General features: G+C 38.8%; 1 protein-coding gene across 3 annotated transcripts in view; it reads right to left on the bottom strand.

Annotated features, from left to right (window-relative positions):
• RSU1 (Ras suppressor protein 1) overlaps positions 1 to 22,244 on the bottom strand; it is a 250,025-nt gene that overhangs the window by 62,085 nt on the left and 165,696 nt on the right. Inside the window, exon 9 of one of the 3 annotated variants that reach the window (XR_007517075.1) lies at positions 6,331 to 6,480. The exons of the other annotated variants lie outside the window; for them this stretch is intronic. The gene's annotated coding sequence lies outside the window, so the exon portion shown is untranslated. The remainder of the gene's footprint in view (positions 1 to 6,330; positions 6,481 to 22,244) is intronic. 3 annotated transcript variants of the gene reach the window in all.

Below are 22,244 nucleotides of genomic sequence, written 5' to 3'. Positions count from 1 at the left end.
ATTATCAACAAACTGGCTAAGGCCACCGTGGCAGAAGGGCGCCGTTCTCTATATCAGAATGAGCAGAATCACCATATCAAACCCCGAAGAAATTAAATCTTGCCTCCACATGAAATCAAAATAGCACCTTTATGGTATCCAAAGTTATCTACTGATTCAATAAATACCTACAATTGTGCGACTGTGAGGAAGAGCAAGGTAAACAGAAACACATTAGGCAGGCTGAGCCATAAGGAGGTTTATTGTGGGGAATCTTGTCCACGTATTTTTTGGTGCCATCTCCATGTTTTTAAAAGACCAATCTGGAAAAGCTGGGTTTGGAACCTAGACAGAATATACAGAGACCACAAAGACAGATACTTATAGACAGAGGTGTATCTAGGGAAAATGGCGCTTACGGCAAGCACTGAAATTTCGCCCAAACATTTGACACTTATCTTTTAGATAACGTTACGATAATATCAGCTCAAAAATACAAGGCAATCTCATTAACCTTTTACTTATCACCTGATGGCACTACATGAAAAAATCACCACTGCACCTCCCTTGCTTTCACTGATGAAACTTGGTTTATGTACTCAAAGTAATTTTTTCCAGTCTCTTCTCTTTCCACACTCAGCAGAGCAAGATTACACAGTTTGCCTTGACCCGTGGAGGCTCTCAACTACAAAAGTATTGGTTTTAACTTGCAGAATGGTTTCTCATGGCTGGCGATGGAAGCTGCGGTGCTTAATAGAAACTGCTCAGTGGTGCCCCTTCAAGGGGTGCCCAGGGCATGTGCCATGCCTGCCATACCTTAGACATGTCTCTGCTTACAGAGCTGCACCGATACAAAGAAATGTTATCTAGGTGTTATGGCAACTGGCAGTGAGCATTTAGAACACGGCAAAAACACAAGTGATAAAACCACTTAAAATGAGAACTCAGATCAACCACAAACAAATGGTAATTTTCTGCAATTAGTAATATGGACCCTCATACAAGAAGCGATTTGCCCAGCACAGAGAAGAGTGGTACAGGAACTCGAGCATCCAGAGCACCAGAATCTGAACAATTAAAGAGGTTGGCACATCATTCCAGAAAGATCAAAGGAGAAAAAATAATCAGAATATATTTTTATAGTACTTTATAGCTTGTAAATCATACTAACGTATTACTTTTCCTACCTTGACACCATTTGTGTGGTAGACAGAATAATTTAACTGTAATACTTTTTAAGTATTTTATAGAGAGAGAAACAGAGGGTCAGATACTCTGCCAAAAAAGGTTCTACAATCAATTAAGTTTGGGAAACGCTGTGAACTGGGCCTCTTCCCTGGATACTCAGGATGCACCCCAGCATATTAGGTCTGAGATGCCTGGCAAACAAGCTAAGTTTCCCAAAGGTTTCCTAAGTTTATTTGAACACAGCACCATTTTTTGCTTAATACTTACTAACATATTGCCTCTTAACACATCACTGGAGTCTAAAGATCCTTCAATATCACTTTGTGGCCTCAAAAGGCTTTCCAGAACTGAAACCCCAGTGGGTTTATGATTTAAAACAAAATCTTTACGAAAATGACAAGTATAAACTAGCACAGCGCCTGCTGCAAAGTAGTCAGTCACTAAGTATTTGTTTCCTTGCTTCTGCCTAAGGACAGATGCCTGAAGTGTACTCACAGGGTTAGCTTGGGATGGGATCAGGCCGTGCTTTCCCGGAGATGCTAATGGATGCCCAGAGGCTAGGATGCACGGAGGAGGCTTTGCAAACTGTTACCTACAGTACAACACACACGCCATTAAAATACACACAGCTCAATCCAGCCCATATAATAGCTTCTAACTTGCACTGAAGCCTGGCGGGACTGATGAAGGGAGGAGAGGCAGTGTTTAGACGAGAGAACTCTAAAATAAGACATCAACCCAAATACCTTATGGTTTTCATACCTTAAAGAACGGAGGTAGACTTCACTGGATAATTCACGCTTTTTAAATGTGTGTGGAATTATTGTTTTTTAAATGACTTTGTAAGACCTAGGCTTGACATCAACAGAAATAACATAATGCAGTGTAAAATGATCTCATTATTAAAAATATCCTTTCAGGCAAAATGATCTCGGACAGTGATTTGGTTGTGGCCCTGAAGGACTTGGTTCCTGATGATGAGTGGTAATGTACGGGGTAAATGATTTCTTCGATATCACGCAAATGGAACTTCTGAACTAATTATGAATAAATTATTAAGTTATAAAACACCATTGCCAATAAAACTGCGGCCACAATAAGAAGTGTGATTAACATCACACGTGACTTGGACCTATTAAACAATAATGTATTAATCCACAAAGCTGTATGCAGCTTATTCAGTTACTATAATTAAAATATGCTTCATCACTAATAGCCTTTCCAACCCTTAAATTTCCATGAAAGCATTTGCAAATGATGGCAGAAGAGCAGCTCTAGCTATAAGAAGTCTCCAAGTACTGGTAACTAAGAAAACCCTTGTAATAAAAAACTCTTCATCTCTGTTCTGATGTAATACTATTGATTAGTAATAAATTTAGAGCCAGCAAAATATTTTGGTGAAATTAATGTGTGTTTAAAGGTAGAAAAAAAAAATTTATGCACAGAAACTGAGGGGCATAACAATGTTTCACATATTTCTGCCAAGATATTAACTAATACAGCAAGAAAGATCCTTGATCTGTCACTTGCTGACTGATGAGTGCACAGAGCTGAGACTCAAGCGCAGAATTTTATTGCTGAAGACGTTTTCATCTGCAGCCAAATCACCAGGGAAACACTTTGTCAAACAACTTCATTCTGCATGGAGACTTTGTGACAATATTGGCATCCTAAGAATTTGTTCTGGTTTTTCCTATTGCATCTACCTGTCTGGGCCTGGAAATATTTACAGCAACACTGCAATTCATGCAGACAGCCGGTTTAGCACCTATCTCACCGGCAAGTTCAAAATAAGTGCTCAGAAGTTGTATTTTTTTTTTTTTAAATATAAACGAGACAATATATTTTAGAGAGGTTTAATACCGAACCCCCAATTCATATTAATTGGAAGCGATCTAGCATGGGGCATCTGCAAAGTTAATGGTCCAAAGCTTCTTCACAAGCACCCCATCTTCCTGCTTGAGTTGAACTAGAAAGTTAGGAAAATCGTAACAGAGGGAACAAAATGTATAGCATGATGAACTCTAGTTATTTTGAATTGTTACTTTTAATTTTAGACCTTTTACTTTTATTTTGCCTGTGGGAACACAACCCCTCATCCCCAACAAATCTTGACACTTCATTCTTCCTCTTACCCAACCATCACTTCCATGGCCAAACCAATCCCGCCGCTGTTCGTTCTGACTCACGGTGCCCCATAGGTTTTTCTTGGCTGTAATCTTACAGAAGCAGATCGCCAGGTCTTTCTTACACAGTGCTGCTGGGTGGGTTCGAGTCACCAACCTTTAGGTTAGTAGACAATTGTAAACTGTTTGCACCACCCAGTGATCTCAACCATCACTTAAGAGCTGCTGCCAAATTCTCACCCCTAAATAATGCTCTCAACCTCAACCTCGTCATCATCACCCTCATCCAAGTTACCACTGTCTCTCACTTTGGCCCCTCTGGTCTCTCCACTCCTACTTTCCCCTTCAATCTATCTCTACAATTCTGCTAAAGTGATCTTTTCAAAAAGCAAATCTGATCACACCCTAGACCTTTCACACTTGTCATTTATTTCCCTTTACACTGGGATAAAAATCCTTAACATGGGCTACCAGGTGGGTATAAGCCAGCCCCTGCCCGGAGTACTGACTTCACATGGGACCAACTTTCTTGCTCTAAACACAGTCAGTTCCTCAAATGTGTCCTGCCCTCACTCTGCCCTCCCACTGGGCCCTTCCATCTGTGGTTCTCTTGGCCTGGAACCCCTCCCAGGCTCCCCTCCACTTTACTTACCCTTCTCATCCCTTCATCTAGTGGCTCCTGCCACTTTTCCTATCATTGTTTAACTGTCAGGACTCCCGTTATAGGCTCTCAGAGCACTGAGTGCCTTTCCTTTTTAATACTTACTATAGTATGTAACATACATTTATTCTCGGGGCTATGTGATCATATGTGCCTCCCCTACTGTACTGTGAGCTTCATGTGGGCAGTGAACACATCCGTCTGCAGGCATCTCTGAATCCCAGCAGAGGGCCTGTTGCAAATGTAACATAGGTGCTCAACCAGTGTCTATGGACTAAGGGAATGTACTTCTGCAACGTGTCCTCTGACAGCACTACTATAAGGCAAGGAGACGTTTAACATCCTTCCAACCATCACCACCATTAAGGTCAGGGCTCGGCCGAACCATGCAGGGAATCACTTGACATGACAACCTTTTCTCCTTCCAATTGTTTATGTTATCAGGTTTTCTTTCCTCCTCAAAGCAGACTGAAGAATTAAAACACACACACACACAGACACCTCACTATCTATAGTACTCGTTGGCATAATCACATCTTTATCAGGACAATCTATAGCCAAAGACTTTCCCTGTTCACTGTGATGGTGTTACTTTAATGGGCCTGTGGTATGGATTGAACTGTATCCTTCCCCCACCCCCTCCAAATAGGTGTTGGAATCCTAACCCCTAAACCTGTGTAGGAGCCCTGGTGGCACAGTGGTTAAGAGTTTAGGCTGCTAACCAAAAGGATGGCAGTTTGAATCCACCAGTCACTCCTTGGGAACCCTGTGGGGCAGTTCTACTCTGTCCCATAGGTTTGCTATAAGTCACAATCGACTAGATGGCACATGACAACAACAACATACCTGTGGATGTTAATTCCATCTGGGAATAGGTTTTTCTTTGTTATGTGAATGGGGCCCTATTAGTGTGTCCTAAACCTCATCACTTCTGAGTTGTATAAGGAGCAGCATAGACAGAGATGCAAGCAAGCAGAAACGGGAGAAGACAGATGTCACATAAAGATCTCCAATTCTCTATTTTGAATCTATATATGATTCTGTGCTACATTTCAGATATTTATGCTATTCTATACTTTTTAAAAGTCAAATGTATTGAGGTACAATTTATATACAGTAAAATGTCATCTTTATTCTTTCAATATTTAAGCCAAAACAAAAATGTATCAATACTCCAAATTAAAGTACCAATTGTGAGGGCTGAAAACATAAAAATCCTTTTTGATAAACATACATGTTTGTTGCTTAATTTCCTCAGAACAAAACAGTGACCGATATTTTCATAATGACGGGATTTATAAAACAGCATGTGATAAAGAGATACCCCCTTGAAGGATAGTTAAGGATTTGTGGATAACTGCTTTTTTAAGAATCAGATGCAGTATACAGAAGTCAGTCCAATAATGCCCAGCCGTGTGGTTCACAGAGATTTGTCTAGACAACGTCAGATGCATAGCAATGATTTATCGAAAAGGATAACAGATGTCGTCTGTTACTAAGAGAAACAGCACGATTGCCTTCAAACTGATGGTTACCCTCTGCTTCAGAGTAGATTTCTATCGGATACTTGAAGATGGAAAAACTTATTTTCAGTATGCAAATAATGCTCAAACATTAACGAATTCATTAAATTAGTTAGCTTTGCACTTTTGGAACAAAAGCATCATTTATGATAAATTAAGAGATTTCTAAATACATTATATGAATTAAGTATTATACTAAAATTAGGCTACTAAATAAGTATATTTAAAAAAAGAAAAACCCAAACCCATTGCCATCGAGTTGATTTTGACTCATATCAACTTGATAGGACAGGGTAGAACTGCCCATAGGGTTTCCATGGGGCAGCTGGTAGATTCGAATTGCTGACCTTTTGATTAGTAGCCACAGCGCTTAACCACTGTACCACCAGGGCTCCGAATAAGTACATGGTGAACTCTTATTATGTTACTCCTCCTCCTCCAAGAATTAAAATGACAAACTTCTGCATCATATTCACATTCACTCAAATAACATAAAGGGATCATATGTAAAATGACCCATATAGTCATTGATCCTAGTGTCATCTTTATTAACTATGTGAACTTGGGGAAGCTACCTAACTTCTCTGTGCCTCAGGTTCTAAATCATCATAATAAAGATAATAATAACTCCAGCCTTGTAGGGTTGTTAAGGCTAAATTAGAAAGTACCTGCACAACTCCTGGAATTGTACCTGGCACAGGCCAAGGCCTCAAGAAAAAGAAGCTGTGGTTATTATTATCAACAACTCACCCACTGCTCATCCAAATGGGGATTACTTAGAAATAACATAGGAAGTCCATGTCTTTAAACTGAAGCATCATCACAACAAAAAACATTTCTTGATAGTCTTTACCTGCTGCCGTTGAGTCGATTCCAGCTCATGGTGACCCCATGTGTTACGGAGTAGAACTCTTCCATACGGTTTTCTTGGCTATAACCTTTATGCAAGCAGATCACCAGACTTTTCTTCCACAGTGCCACTGGCCGGGTTCGAATGGCCAACCTTTGGGTTAGTATTAGAACATAAGCTGTTTGTGCCACCCAGGGACCTTCTTAATAGTCTAAGGGATATGAATTTAAAGGCTCTCCTATCCCACTAAATAGATAAAACCACAATGACGGCAATTATAGGTTGATGATGGGGTGCTTCTCACATGCCAGCACTCTGCTGTGTGCTTTCCATGAAATATCTTCTTTATTCCTCACAGTAACCCTAGGATGTACGCGCTGTTATTGATTTTCATGTTACGAGAGAGGAAACTGAGACCTAAGAGAGGTTAAGAGACTTGCTCAAGGTCATGCAGCTAAAAAATTGTGATGCCAGGATCTGAACCAGACTCTGTGAGTCTCCATGGCCTGTGGGATCAACTGCCTGTATAGTGCATAGTTCTGATTTTGTATGCTAAATGGATCTTTAGAAAGAACAAAGGGAAAAGGAATATTTCTGATGAACTGTGGAGTAATATCCACAGCAGAAGGGAACATGAATGCAAGTTTTCTCAGTACGAGTAATAAAGGTGATTTTTATAAGCAAAAATAAGTATTATACGTTAAATTACATTTAAGAAAATACTAGTACAAACACTTGAGCTTTAGTTATTTCACAGCCATTTCTGCAAAAGCCAATTTTTCATGAAAGCATTCCAGAAAGCTCTTTATTCCTGATCTAATTTTATCTATAGGAAAATAAAATCAAGGAAATTTTGTGACAATATTTAATAGCTTTGATTTTCCAGTACCCTTCTTTATATTTTTTTAATATTGTGCTTTAAGTGAAAGTTTACAAATCAAGTCAGTCTCTCATACAAAAACTTACAAACACCTTGCTATGTACTCCTAGCTGCTCTCCCCATAATGAGATAGCACACCCCCTCCTCTCTACCCTGTATACCCCCTGTCCATTCAGCCAGCTCCTGTCCCCCTCTGCCTTCTCATCTTGCCTCCAGATAGGAGCTGCCCATATAGTCTCACGTGCCTACTTGAGCCAAGAAGCCTACTCCTCACCAATATCGTTTACTGTCTTATAGTCCAGTCTAATCCCTGTCTGACGAGTTGGCTTCGGGAATGGTTCTAGTTTTGGGCCAACAGAAGGTCCGGGGACCATGACCTCCGGGGTCCCTCTAGTCTCAGTCAGATCATTAAGCTTGGTCTTTTTACGAGAATTTAAGGTCTGCATCCCACTTTTCTCCTGTTCCATCAGGGATTCTCTGTTATGTTTCCTGTCAGGACAGTCATTGATTATAAGTGGGCACCATCTAGTTCTTCTGGTCTCAGGCTGATGTAGTTTCTGGTTTATGTGGGCCTTTCTGTCTCTTGGGTTCATATTTACCTTGTGTCTTTGGTGTTCTTCATTCTCCTTTGCTCCAGGTGGGTTGAGGCCAATGGATACGCCTTTGATGGCCGCTTGCTAGTGTTTAAGACTGCAGATGCCACTCACCAAAGTGGGATGCAGAACGTTTTCTTAATACATTTTGTTATGCCAGTTGACCTAGATAGTCCCCAGGCCCCCATCCCTGCTCCCCTGGCCTTTGAAGCATTCGGCTGTATTCAGGAAACTTCTCTGCTTTTGGTTTAGTACAGTTGTGCTGACCTCTCCTGTGTTGTGTGTTGTCTTCCCTTCACCTAAAATAGTTATTGTCTAATTAGTGAATACCCCTTGTCCTCCCTCCCTCGTAACCATCAAAGAATATTTTCTTCTATGTTTAAACTATTTCCTTCTTTATACATCTTTATTAAAAAAAAAAAAAGCAGTGATATTGGAATGGTTCCATAAGTTTCAAGATACAAATATATTTTTCCTTAAGCCATCAACTGCCATAATCAACAGGCAAAATAATTTTATATGGGTTTCTAAAATACCATGTCAGAGTGTCAAATTTAGTAAACATAAATAAGGATTTGGACTAGTCAAGACTGCTGAAAGTCCCCTCTCTTGTACCTCTTTTAAGGACTATCATGGAGATTCTTTAAGAGGCAGAAATGTTCTGGGTGAGACTTAGTACAGACAGTGGTTTTATTTGCATGCTTTATGGAAGATGCTTTATATCATTATACAAGATATTAGAAAAAGAATTATTTTAAAAACTGAAAATAAAAATATTTAATCATCGGCAAAGAGAAAGGCCTGGAGATCTATTCCTGAAAACTAGCCAATGAAAACCTTAAGGATCACAATAGAACACTGTCCAACTCATTTGCTTTGGGTCCATCATCAGGAGGGGTCAATCCCGGGATGAGGACATCACATTAGGTGGAGCAGAAGGCCAGCGTCTTTGGTGAAATGGACTGCCACAATAGCTGCAACAATGGATACGAACATGCTGGCAATTGTGAGGATAACACAGGATCAGGCACATAAGATCGCCATGAGGTGGAGATGACTCAATGACAGCTAACTAGCTGTAACACATTTTCTGAAAGGAAAAGTTTCTTTCAGGTATGCAAAGGACCCAGGGAAGTCATTCGATATTCCATAAATTGAAAATTACAAGTAACATTTTTTTTTTCTGAAAGGATTTTTGAGATATAAGCCTAGCACTTAAAGGGATTATTACATGGATCCAAACAGCAACAACAACAAAAAAGCAGTTTTTGGACTAAATGGACACAGGTCTTGCTCAGTGGTCTTTTGATATCTTGCCCTGTCTTACCTGATAAGAGAAAGCACGTTCTCTAATCAGGAGGGTTTTAGTAACGAAGAAAGACACCAAGTTAAGAGTGTTATATTAAACTCTGGGCTAAAACATCTTAGCTGTCAAGAATCAAGACTCACAAGGGCCAGTGCTCCTGTAGTCATGGACCATGCCTTTCCACCTTAGTTCTATGCCTGAACACTGCAATTGTTTACACCTGAATCAACACTTCTCTGTGACTTCTTTTTTCTGACCAATCTCCTCTCCAGCAGATTTACTCACATGTTCTCACTCTTCCTTACCCTCACTTCCAGCACTGCTCCCCTAAGACTTTATTCATACATTTTCCTTTTTTTTTTTCTTCTTTCTACCCTGTGTGCCATGGAGGTGGAGCGCAAAGCTCTTTCCAGCTTCAGGGGTTAGTATATACAGACATGGCACTTGGTAGTAGACACTTCGGAGTGCTAACTTTATCACTATGGGAGTAAGCATTAATTTTCAAGACAGTGTAATTAATATTAAAACATGTGAATAAGTATACGAGATGATCAACATCATTATCTATCAGGGAACTGCAAATCAAAACTACAATGAGATACAATTTCATACCCTTTAGGAAGGCTAGAATAAAAAAGACAGATAACAAGTGTTCAGGCTGTAGGGGAATTGGAGCATTCATATACTGCTGATGGGAAGGTAAAATGGTGTAGCCACTATGAAAAACAGTCTGGCAGTTCCTCAAAGAGTCGAACATAGAGTCATCGTATGACCTAGCAATATATACCCAAAAGAGATGAAAACATATGTCTACACAAAAACTCGTACAAAAATGTTCATAGCAGTATTATCTGTAATAGTGCAGAAGTGGAAACAACCCAAATGTCCGTTGCTGATGAATGGATAAGCACAATGTGATACAGCCATATGATGGAATATTATTTGGTCACAGCTGATACATGCTATGACACAGGTCAACCTTGAAAACACTAAAATTGAAAGAAGCTGGTCATAAAAGTTACATATTGTATGACTCCATTTATATGGAAGTCCAGAATAGATAAATTTATAGAGACAGAAAGTGGATTAGTGCTTGTTTGGGACCAGAAGGAATGGGGGAGTTGGGGCGATGGCTAAGGGGCACAGGATTTCCCTGTGGAATAATGGACTGATTGTGGTGACAGGGGCTCACCCTGTGAACATACTTACAGCTACTGAATTGTGGACTGTAAATGGGTGAACTGTATGTGAATTATATCTCAATAAAGCTATTTAAAAAAAAAAAACCAAAAAACACCAAGATCTCTGGAACCTGACTCCTCTTTGACTGGCACATAAGCAGGAACTGAGATGGCCAGTAACCTACTATACACTTACTTCAGAATGAACTCTCTCTGAATCACTTTTTCCTTTAGTCTCTCAAAGACTGATCATTTTGGGGAAACTAAGGCAGTTCAAGGAAACCCTGGTGGCATAGTGGTTAAGAGCTATAGCTGCTAACCACAAGGTCAGCAGTTCGAATCCACCAGGCGCTCCTTGGAAACTCTATGGGGCAGTTCTACTCTGTCCTATAGGGGTGCTATGAGTTGAAATTGACTCAGTGGCAATGGGTTTGGTGTTTTCGGTTTTAAGGAAGTTCAAAAATAGCTTAAAAAACCAAGGCCAGGTTGAAATGGTATATGCTTTGCTGAGTATATTCTCAACTACAACAAAATTAAATGAAAAATCGAGGGCAGTCAATCTGATTCCTCAGGTGTTGACTGACTAATGTGCTGACTGTCTGACTGAGCACACTGCTTATTGCTTTCCTTCCTCACACTGTCTGTGAACACGTCACAGCTGGTCATGGGTCTCAAACTGGGGGAATTCACGGGACTAAAATCTGAATCTCAGATTAGTCAAGTCTAGAACTTATTTGAGGCAGCAGGGAGGGGACAAGAGTGAGGGAGGTAAAAATATGATTAAAACAAATAAAAGTTTATTTTTCTGAAAGCAATGGCTTACAGAGACTGAAATGTACCTGGAATATATACAGCAGCTGTAGGATAAAGTGTTCTTATAATTCACACTTTGCTGGTGAAAAGCAAGACACTGTTTTATATTTTTAACTTTGCTTAACCTAACTACTGGTAACCCTCGTGGCATAGTGGCTAAGAGTTACGCTGCTAACCAAAAAAGTTGGCAGTTCGAATCCACCAGGTGCTCCTTGGAAATCCTATGGGGCAGTTCTACTCTGTCCTATAGGGTCGCTGTGAGTTAGAATTGACTTGATGGCAACAGGTTTGGTTTGGGTTTAACCTAACTACTAAAGACAGGAAATAGCAGGCCCAAAACTGCTAAATAATTTGTCCAAGGTCACAAAGTATAAAAGCGTTAGTTATAGCAGCTGACTTTTAGATCTCATTTATTTACAAAGAAATTCTTTTCTGTATACATTCATTTTCCTCTTTCCACTAGATGTCCTGTAAAATGAGATTCTGTTCTGAGAATTTTAAATAATTAAGGGAAATCTATTTAAATAATTATTTTTAAAAAACGACAAAAACTTTATGAACTTGCTTAAATCAAAGATTTAAACAATCTCATCTTTAATTTTAATTTATTTTTTGAACCATCAATGCAGCTTTAACTTAAAAAGGTTTTCACTCTAATTTATTCACAAACAAGACAAATACCCTAACAAACGCAGATTAAAAGTGGCCCTTGTGAATCACGAAAACACATATTCGGCATATGTGAAAACCGACAATTGAATTACTCTACTTCTCTGAGATATGCATCTTATTTCTTCAATATCCAAACAACAGGAATAACTTATTATCCAAATAAATTAACAAAATTAAAAAAAATTCAAAGGGGAGCACTTTATCAGTATTTAAAAAGAAATACTGTACCTGAAAGAACCCAAAACATAGCTTTGTAAATCCTAAGAGGTACTTTAAATCAGACCTGCTAAAAAAAGAAAAAAACTAAAACAATTTTAACTTTCCTACATGGGTTGTTGTTGTTAGTTGCCATCCCCTTTGAATGTTTTTCACACATGCCGATCTATGGGAGCCAAGATTGAGGTAGGATGGGGGGTGTCTGACAGGGATAGAGTATATCTGTTACTGTGAATGAACGCAGACACTGTGTGTCTCCAACAGTCAGGAACTCGGGCAACTACCCACTGCGGTCGAGTAGATTCTGACTCAATGACAACTCCATGTGTACAGAGTAGAACTACTCCACAGGGTTTTCAAGGCTGTGACCTTTTGGAAGCAGATCACCAGGCCTTTATTCCATGGTGCCGTTGGGTGGGTTGAAACCATTGACCTTTTGATTAGTACTCGAACGCTTAACTGTTTGCACCACCTGGGGACTCCTCCCTAAATGGGAGGTGCACACACACACACACACACAAAGAAAGAAAGAAATTCCATTGACTTGTGACCACTACCTTACAGATCAGGATGGAGAAAATACCAGAGTAGAGCTATCTCCTGTCTTCCTATTAAGTTCTTTATAGAAGTGATTTTTCTAGAGGGTTAGACAGAGCATGAATGAATTCTTCACTGAATTCAACATAAAAACTAAAAAACATTAATGTGCTATTAATGCCCAATTTTACTGGAATTCAATCCTTCAATCTTATTTGAAGTGAAATTTTATGAGAAACAAAATTATCTTAGAAAAAGGAGCCCTGGAGCACAATGGTTAAGCACTCTGTTGCTAACTGAAAGGTTGGCAGTTCAAACCAATGGGCAGCTCTGTGGGAGAAAATACCTGGCGATCTGCTCTCAAAAAGATAACAGCCTAGAAAATCCTACGTGGCAGTTCTACTCTGTCCTGTAGGGTCGCTATGAGTCATTATCAACTTGATGGAACACAACAGCATTTTAGAAAAAAACAAACTCATTCACATTCACTGATAAATTCCCAATTTACCACTATCAAAAACACTTCATAGTACCTAACACTGTTCTGGAAACCCTGGTGGTGTAGTGGTAAAGTGCTACGGCTGCTAACAAAGAGGTTGGCAGTTCAAATCCGCCAGGTGCTCCTTGGAAACACTACAGGGCAGTTCTACTCTGTCCTACAGACTCATAGACTCGCTATGAGTCAGAATCGACTCAATGGCAGTGGGTTTGGTTTTGGTTTTTTTAACACTGTTCTAGAACTTTTGTTAAAAAACAAAATACAACACATCTTGCCATTTGAAAGTCTTCTTAAATTCTACTTCCTCCACAGGATGGGTTAGGCCAAACCCATTGCCTTCTGAGTAGAATTCTGACTTCCAGCAACCATGCAGGCTAGAATAGAACTTCTGCAGAAAGTTGGTGGGTTTGAACCGCTGACGTTTCAGTTAGCAGTGGAACACTTAACCACTGTCACCAGGGCTCCTTTCAAAGGATAAATTAGAACTAGACATTTCTAATTACTGAGAAATACAATTGTAGAGTGCTTTGGAAAATTACACATATGTAATTACCTCATTAATTTTGACAACAATTAATTCATCCTTTCCCTCAGGCTCAATCCGTCATAATGGAATAACACTAAAACAAAATTAAAACGTGCAGGCATATCCATTCTGTACAAAGCGGAGACCATCTCTTTAGCTCATTGTGGCTCTTGAAAAATCTTATATTTGCAGGTATGTCAAAAAGCTGAGCAGAATAAGGCAAGTTCACATGGTCTCATTAATCATCTTTCTGTTACAATAGAGGTTTAAATGAAGGCTGTTCTTAGCACAGTTAAGCACACTTTTGACAACACTTTTCTTCCTACTCTATTAAAATAGTGCCCACCTATTGTCAACGGTTATCGGATAGGGCTACATAGTAGATGCTTAACATTCACTGTTATTGGCAAAGATAATGATAAAGGTATCTTTTGAAAAAAAAAAAAGCCCTAGTAGCACAACGGTTAAGTGCTCAGCTGCTGACTGAAAGGTCGATGGTTTGAATGACTCAGCAGCTCCACAAGGGAAAGAGCTGGCAATCTGCTCTCGTAAAGATTGCCCACTCATATTCTGACTCAGGAAACCCTGGACAGAGTGGGTAAGAGCTGCAGCTGCAGACCAAAAGGTCAGCAGTTCGAATCCATCAGGCGCTCCTTGGAAACCATATGCGGTAGTTCTACTCTGTTCTATAGGGTCACTATGAGTCGGAATTGACTCCATTGGAACAGGTTATGGGTACAGATCCCGACTCATAGCGACCCTGCAGGACAGAGCAGAGCTGCCTCACAGGGTCTCCAAAGTTGTAATCTTTAGCGAGGCAGACTGCCACATCTCTCTCTCGCTGAGCAGTTGGTGGGTTCTAACTGCTGACCTTCTGGTCAGCAGTAGAGGGTTTAACCACTGCACCACCAGGGCTCCTCCGGTAAAGATTACCGCCTAGAAAACCGCATGGCGCAGTTCTACCCTGTCACACAGGGTTGCTATGAGTCAAAATAGACTCGTGGGCACCTAGTAACATCAACAATCTTTTGAAAAGAGACTCTTTGCAGGAGATGGTCAAAGAAAAGGAAAAAAGGTACAATGGCAAGAACTGAGTCTAAACTAACAATCTGAAAGTCAGCACCCATAAGGAGTCCTGAAAAACTTTGTTTTTTTCTAAAAAGAGAAAGCAGTGACTATTTCATAATACATATTTCATACATGCCTTTAATATTTATAACCGATACACACAATTTATGAACAAAAATGGAGACTATGGAATTTATTTAGATTTGATTTACTTGAATCACCTTTATTAGATAAATTAATTTTTTATTGTCACATATCCAAGATGATCTTCTGCACATGAATTTTTACTACAAAATAGGTTAAAAATTTAAATTCTCTGTGCCTCAACATTTTTACTACTGAGCTATCATGTTTCTTTTTATGTACTTATAAAACTTATTTTTCAGGCTTACGTCAAACAAGTCATATATGATTGAATCAATGAACTGAAGTAATCTATTCTTTCTAGGCTAAAAGGTGTTCTATGTTTAATGATGGAACTTATTCATTCATTTTGCCAACTTTTCATCTAAAATTTATTCGATGAAGAGCCAGTTCAAATTTACATTATTAGAAGGAAAAATGCCAAATGCTCATTCTTCAAGACTATATTTTCTTACCTTACTTTAGCATGCACAGATAAATTCTCGGTGTCACTGCTGCTGAGTTTCCCTGCTATTTTTATTTTCTACTGACAGAATATTCAAAGCTGACAAATGTTGTAGAACAGACATAGTTATTAAAAGCTTCAATTTACAGCAAATAGTGACAGTTTGCTTTTGCCGCTCATAAAGCAAAATCGAAGAGGTGTAAATATACAGGGAAGGTAGAACAAACACACGTTAGATACTTTAAAAAAACGTTCTAATAAGTAATGCTCACTTAAAATATTCCTAAGGTATTAATTTAGGTATTAATTCAGAGAGTAAAAATGGAATGATGGGTGGCAACTTTCAATAGTATTTTGAAAGCCTTATTTATGGATAACTTTTACATCTAAAGAAGGTTTTTAATCACCAATAAGGGACTTGAAATGCAACATAGGTACTTTTTAACTAACCAGGAGTCATGTATTTACTAAGAGGAAAAAGAGTGTTGCAAATAGACAAAATATTTATTTCCATTGCAAAGAAATGGCTGGTTTGCTTTTAAGCTTTTTTATTTGACAATAACTAAGACTTTAGCTATACTTTACTAAATTCTTCAGGAGAGAGAAAGCATTTATATACACAAAAACTAAATAAATTGTGGGTGGTGATGGGTCAGACAATGTAAGAAATTTCAGGGACAATGTTAATAAACATTTCTTGTACGGAACCTTTAATGACCCTTCAGTGACCTCTTTGGAAGGTGACTCACAGTTGAACTTAAACTGTTCAACATATTGCTAGCAGCAGCTGAAAATGGAAGATATTAGAAAGAATGACACAAAAAAAGTCATATAGAAAGAGAAGGCAAACTGTCCCCGCTCAAAAAAGCCCCCCCCCACAACCAAACCTATTGCTCTTGAATCAATTCTGACTCATAGCGACCCTAGCGGACAGAGTAGGACTGCCCCATAGTGTTTCCAAGGAGCGCCCGGTAGATTCGAACTGCTGACCTTTTGGTTAGCAGCCGTAGCTCTTAACCATGGTGCCACTAGGGCTCCTAGTCAAAAAAGCAAGTCACTAGAAAAAGGCAGCTAATTCAGAAAGACTGTTCAAGTATCAAAGAGACACCAATAACATGAAGAGGTGATTTACCTGCTCCAAAGCAAGAAAACCAGGTAAGAATTTTGGGGAAATGAGCCATTCCCAAACACAAACTTTTGCCAAACGTTCTGGGCTGATGGAAATGCTCTATATTTTAACTGGGGTGTTGGTTACATGGGTACACACATTTTTCAAAATGCAAGCAACTATACAGTTACGTTCTGTGCATTTTGTGTGCGTAAACTATACTTCAATTAAAAAAGATCACAAATGTATGCCAAATATACTAGTTTAATGCATTATATGCAAAATTAAGAATCTTTGATTAGTTTTTTTGGGGGGGGGGTTTGATCCTGGGTTTTGGCACCAAACACACATATACACACACAAAACCAAAACAAACAAAAATTTTTTATTTAAAGAATAAAAAAATATAAGAAAGGGCAAAGAAAATCTACAAAAAACATATAGAAGCAGAGCAGACAGAAAACCCATTAAACTTTGAACTACTGTTGGGAAAAAAAATATCATTTCAAAGGATTAAGTAGTGCTCATGGGGGCAGGTGAAGAAAGGAAAGAAATAATGTCTCATGTCTGTATACATCTGACATGTTACCTAATTTTACTGAACAACCTTTTGTATTACAGTGGGCTATTAACAGAATCCCCATTTTAAAGTAGAAAAAACATACATGGAATAGCCAAGTGATGTGCCCAAGAATATACAATTAGGAAAGAGCTAGAATACAAAAAGGTCTCTAAGTCTTTTACACACAAATCTTCTCACAAAGCAATACTCTGGGTGTGTACTGTGTGTGTGTGTTAAAAATAAAAATAAAACCAAAAATTACTGAGTATTAAGTTATTAGATTGAATACCGCCCCTCGAAATTCATGTACTTCCTGGAACCTCAGAATGTGGTCTTATTTGGAAATAACATCTTTTGAAGATGTAATTAGTTAAGATGAAGTCATACTGGAGTAGGGTGAATCCTTAGGAAAAAGAACAGAGATAGACACACACAGAAAGAACACCATGTGACAACAGAAGCAGAAATTAAAAAGAAATACGTCTACAAGCCAATGAATGCCAAGGATTGCCAGTAACCACCAGACTAAGAGAAAGGCATGAAACAGACTCTCCCTCACAGCCTCAAGAAGGGACCAACCCTGCTGAAACCTTGATTATGGACTTCTAGCCTCCAGAACTGTGACAGAATAAATTGCTGTTGTTTTATGCCACCCAGTCCGTGGTAGTTTGTTACAGCAGCCTTAGAAAACTACTGCATACTGTACTCTCCATACAGTAATAATAAGGCTTTGCCTCTTTGTCCCCACACAGGATGGGAGAGTATAAATGTGTTATAATGTGCTTAAACTAAGGGAATGGACTGAAACAATCAAGGTTACAAAAAAATTTATTCATTCATTGGTTTAAAAATCTGCAGTAAGCTATACTTAGGTATGTAAATATATACTAGCTAAATACTGAATGTCTAAAGGATCTTTAGAAGAAAGGCCTCGTGATCTACTCCCACAAATCAGCCAATGAAAACAATGATCACCACGGTCTGATCCACAACTAATCATGGGGATGGCACGGAACCAGGCAGCATTTTGTTCCATTGTACACAGGGTCACCATGAGCCTGGGCCCAACTTGAGGCAGCCAACGACAACAACAACAACAACAAAAAGACACTTTGGCTACAGATATTCCGTACACTTTCATTATTTCGGCACAATTTTTATTGTGATTTGATTGGAGATGGGTGTCCTTGGTTTCAGAAGAGACTATAAGACTGCATTTTCTGTGGATTAATAAAAACCTGGTTTTTGAAAAACTTATAAAAACTGGGGGAGGATGCTACTCTCAAAGGGACTTCATAGAGTCCAATCAGACCCGGTGTGACACCAGAGCTCAAGGATGCTTATCCTGGAAGCTGTGTTCGCACTTAGGTCTCTTAGGTTCCTAAACACACGAGTAGGGGGGTCTACACCAATAATGCCCTCCTTTCCACACACACCCCAGTGACTCCAACTGCCTCGTGTAACAGGGCAGCGTGATCTTGGCACATAAATGGTTTGCCACCTTGGCTCACCGTGCTTACTCCCAATCTGAACACACACACACACACAAATTAAGGAAATCATTTAGTATGGATTTCATAATCACCATCACTGATACAACCCAAGGGCACACTTTCCTTCCTACATGGAGATATGCATTTTGTATTATTCATTTAAATGTGAAAAACATAGTCTAATGCTTATTCCGTCTACGTGTATTTGAGGACGGAATATTGGTGTCAACTATTGGTTTCAATTCAGTTGTGACAATCCTGAAAACTTTCTCTCAGATGAAACTGGTATCTTCCACTGCAACTGGAAATGGAAGTCAAGAAACGGGAAGATGAAGGCAGAAGCATGACTAAGATATAACAACAACCAAAAAAGTACTAAACAGAAAAGTATGGTGCTTAAGAGCACGGGTGTGGGAGGCAGACAGACTGGTCCAAAGCTGGGCTCTGTCGCTCAGTAGTTGCATTACGGAAAGCAAAGAACCTAACCAGTCTGAGACTTGGTCTGCTGATCCATAAAGTGGGGATAATTGTATTTTCTGTCTACTTCATAGATCATTCTGAGGAGCCAATGTGAAAATCCACATACAGGCTTACCAGAGTATGTGGCATATAATAAATGTTCAATAAACAGAAGCTGCTTTTATTATTAATATCACTATAATAATAATACTGAATGATGCTCTGACAATAAAAATACAAGTGTGTGGTGCCCTTTTTCCTATAGCAATATTTTTCTAGTTACGAGTTTATGAAACCATTTACATCTTGTCAATGAAAAATGATAAATTATTAAAGTGCATAGGTTCTTAGAGAAAAATAAAAATCATTAAGCTACATATAATTAGAGAAAAATTACAAACTACAGGAAAACATAAAGAGAACAAAAACTACACACAATCCTACCACTTGAGAAAACTACTATTAGCATTTGAGGTATATCTTCCCACACTTTAAGAAAAATTTTTTCCCTATACAAATATACATGTAGATATAATAGTTACACAGCTTGCTTTCAAAATTTATCGTATGCTATGAAAATTCCCCAAAGTCATTAAATAACCTGGTACAAGACAACTTTAAATGGCTACAGAGCATTCCATCACACTGCTACTTCACTATTTAACTACCCAGTCATCTACTGTGGGGCATTCTGTTGTTTCCAACTGTTACTATTATAAACAAGGCTGAGTTTTTGTCTACTTGTTTTTTGGTTAGAGGGTCATTAACTCATGTTCAAAATAAAATGGATGCTAGCTAAATGATTCTATTTTTTTAAGGTTTTAAGCAGCGGCTGGAAAGCGGAGCCGTGTAAAATCAACGTATTTTTTTTTGAGGTTGCCTCTGAATTCATTTCCATCACGCATCCTTCACCAACCACATGTATGCCAGCGTATACACAATCATGTGTTTGACTTTAATGAAGATAAATCAGATTGACTTAGCTGACCTAAAGGAATCTACTTACAACATGCTTCCATAAACACATTATGGAATGCAACAAGAAAAGTGGCTTTAACAAAACTCGGAAATTTTGCTCAGGTTTTCAAAGAAAATCTTTTGGCAACAATGCCATTCAATTAAAAACATGTCCTTATTTTTTGTACTATTTTATCAGCAAAGTTAGTAATCAGCAGAAACCAAGTGAGAGGCAGTTTAGCTGCTGTCAATAATGTTTCTCCCACTGGAAAAAAAAACAAAAAACAAAAAACCACTGCGGTCGAGTCGATTCTGGCTCACAGCAACCCCATAGGACAGAGTAGAACTGTCACATAGGGTTTCCAAGACGTGCCTGGTGGATTTGAACTGCCGGCCTTTTGGGTTAGCAGCTGCAGCTCTTAACCACTAAGCCACCAGGGTTTCTCAGTACCATGCAACTAGAAGTAGCGAACAAATAAGTAACATTCAAGGAAAAATGCCCTTCGCTTTATATCCTGGAAATATGCAAATACGATATGGTTTTATACACTTAGAAAACTGGTTCTTTGTTCCGCAGAGATTTTTCTGTCAGTGTTAACAAGCTGAAAGCAAAATATGAATGACAGGTGCACATACTTAGCTGATGGCGAACACAGTCCAACAGTCACCACATTAATCTCTCACAGAGGTTATGTGACTTCCAGGCAGAAATATTGACTCGGACCCAGCCTACTGCCACAAAATTTGACAAGTATTCCAACCCGTGCTGGGGAATTTCTCCTCAAAATGGTAACTTTTAGTACTTTCTTTAGCTTACCTGGCAGGTAAATGACGTGATTATCTAGTTTAATTCAACTATTAAGAATTTCTAACAACCGGGCTGTTGGGTGATAAGAGTATATAGACATACGCCTCAGTAGATATGGAAAGTTATTTAAAGAACTAGATAATAATTGTCAATACAGTTTTTCTCGGTCAGATTTTTAGCACTTTTTCTTTTTTTTCATTTTTAGTGTTACCATAACATCACTATTATACCCAAAGAAAGGGAACAATGCGAGGTTAGATTTTATTCTTCTAGGTTACACTTTTTTGTTTGGATAAACTGAGATTTCAGGATATTCTCTTTATTACTTCTCTCCCACAACCTTCTTCAACTGCTCCAGAAGTCATGCTTCCAGTTTTTTTATCCATGGTTATCAAGTTCTGTGACCCTTTCTCATTGGTCCATGACAAAGAACAACTTAATTCTCTATGGGATTCTTATAGTGGATAATTGGGTTTTGTGACATGATTTAAAATCCTCTCAAACACAGGGAATTTTAGTTGTCCCTGCCTTTTCTTTTATTCTAATCACTGTATCTTGTGTTTTATTTTTTCATTTTGTATGTCAATTTCAATTACAATAGAAATAAAAGCACGATACACGTTTTAGAGGGCTAGTCCTTAAAATCCTCCTTTATTCAAAATAAAGTCCTCTTTATTCACAATGGAGCCTTGGTGGCGCAGTAGTTAAGAGCTCGGTTGCTATCCAAAAAGTGAGTAGTTTGAATCCACCAGCCGTTCCTTGGAAACCCTATGGGGCAGCTCTACTCTGTCCTATAGGGTTGCCAGGAGTCGGAATCAACTCAATGGCAATGTGTCTGGTTTTGGGGTTTTTTCTTTATTCACAATAGCCAAAAGGTAGAAGCAACCCAGGCGTCCATCAACAGATGAATGGATAAACAAAATGTCATACATACACACAATGGAAGATTATTCAGCCATAAAGAGAAATGAAATTCTGATACATGCTATGACATGGATGAACCTGGAAAATATTATGCTGAGTGAAAGAAGTCAGACACAAAAGGACAAACATACTATATGATCCCACTTACATAAAATATCTAGAACAGGCAAATGCAGAGAAGCTAAAGTTCATTAGTGGTTACCAGGGGCTGCAGAGAGAGGGAAACAGGGAGGTATTCCTTAAGGGTTACTGAGTTTCTGTTAAGGGTGATGAGAAACATTTGGAGATGGACAGTGATGACAGTTGCCCAACATGGTGAGTGTAATTAATGGCAGAGAATTATACACTTAAAAATGGCTAAAATGACAAATATTTTGTTGTATATATTTTACCACGATTAAAAAAAATTTTTAAGTATGTTTTTCTGATTTATCCTGCATCTAAGTCTTCCATGGTGAGAAGGCTTTTCAGAATATCAGATCCTCATAAGCTGTCATTTCTATCTATTCTTTTTTTGTCTACATGTCCAATAAATAGACATGTTTTCATTCTTCCAAGTGCCTTTTAGAGATGGTTAAAATTAATTCACCATGCAAGTGAGCAAGAAAAAACCCACTGCCACTGAGTCGATTCCTACTCCTAGCAACCCTATAGGACAGAGTAGAGCTGCGCCATAGGGTTGCCAAGGAGCAGCTGGTGGATCTGAATTGCTGACCTTTTGGTTAG

Source organism: Elephas maximus, chromosome 4 (assembly GCF_024166365.1).
Source record: "Elephas maximus indicus isolate mEleMax1 chromosome 4, mEleMax1 primary haplotype, whole genome shotgun sequence".
NCBI lineage: Eukaryota > Metazoa > Chordata > Mammalia > Proboscidea > Elephantidae > Elephas > Elephas maximus.
The sequence above is the reverse complement of the archived record's forward strand: the minus strand, read 5'-3'. Positions and strand labels throughout refer to the sequence as shown.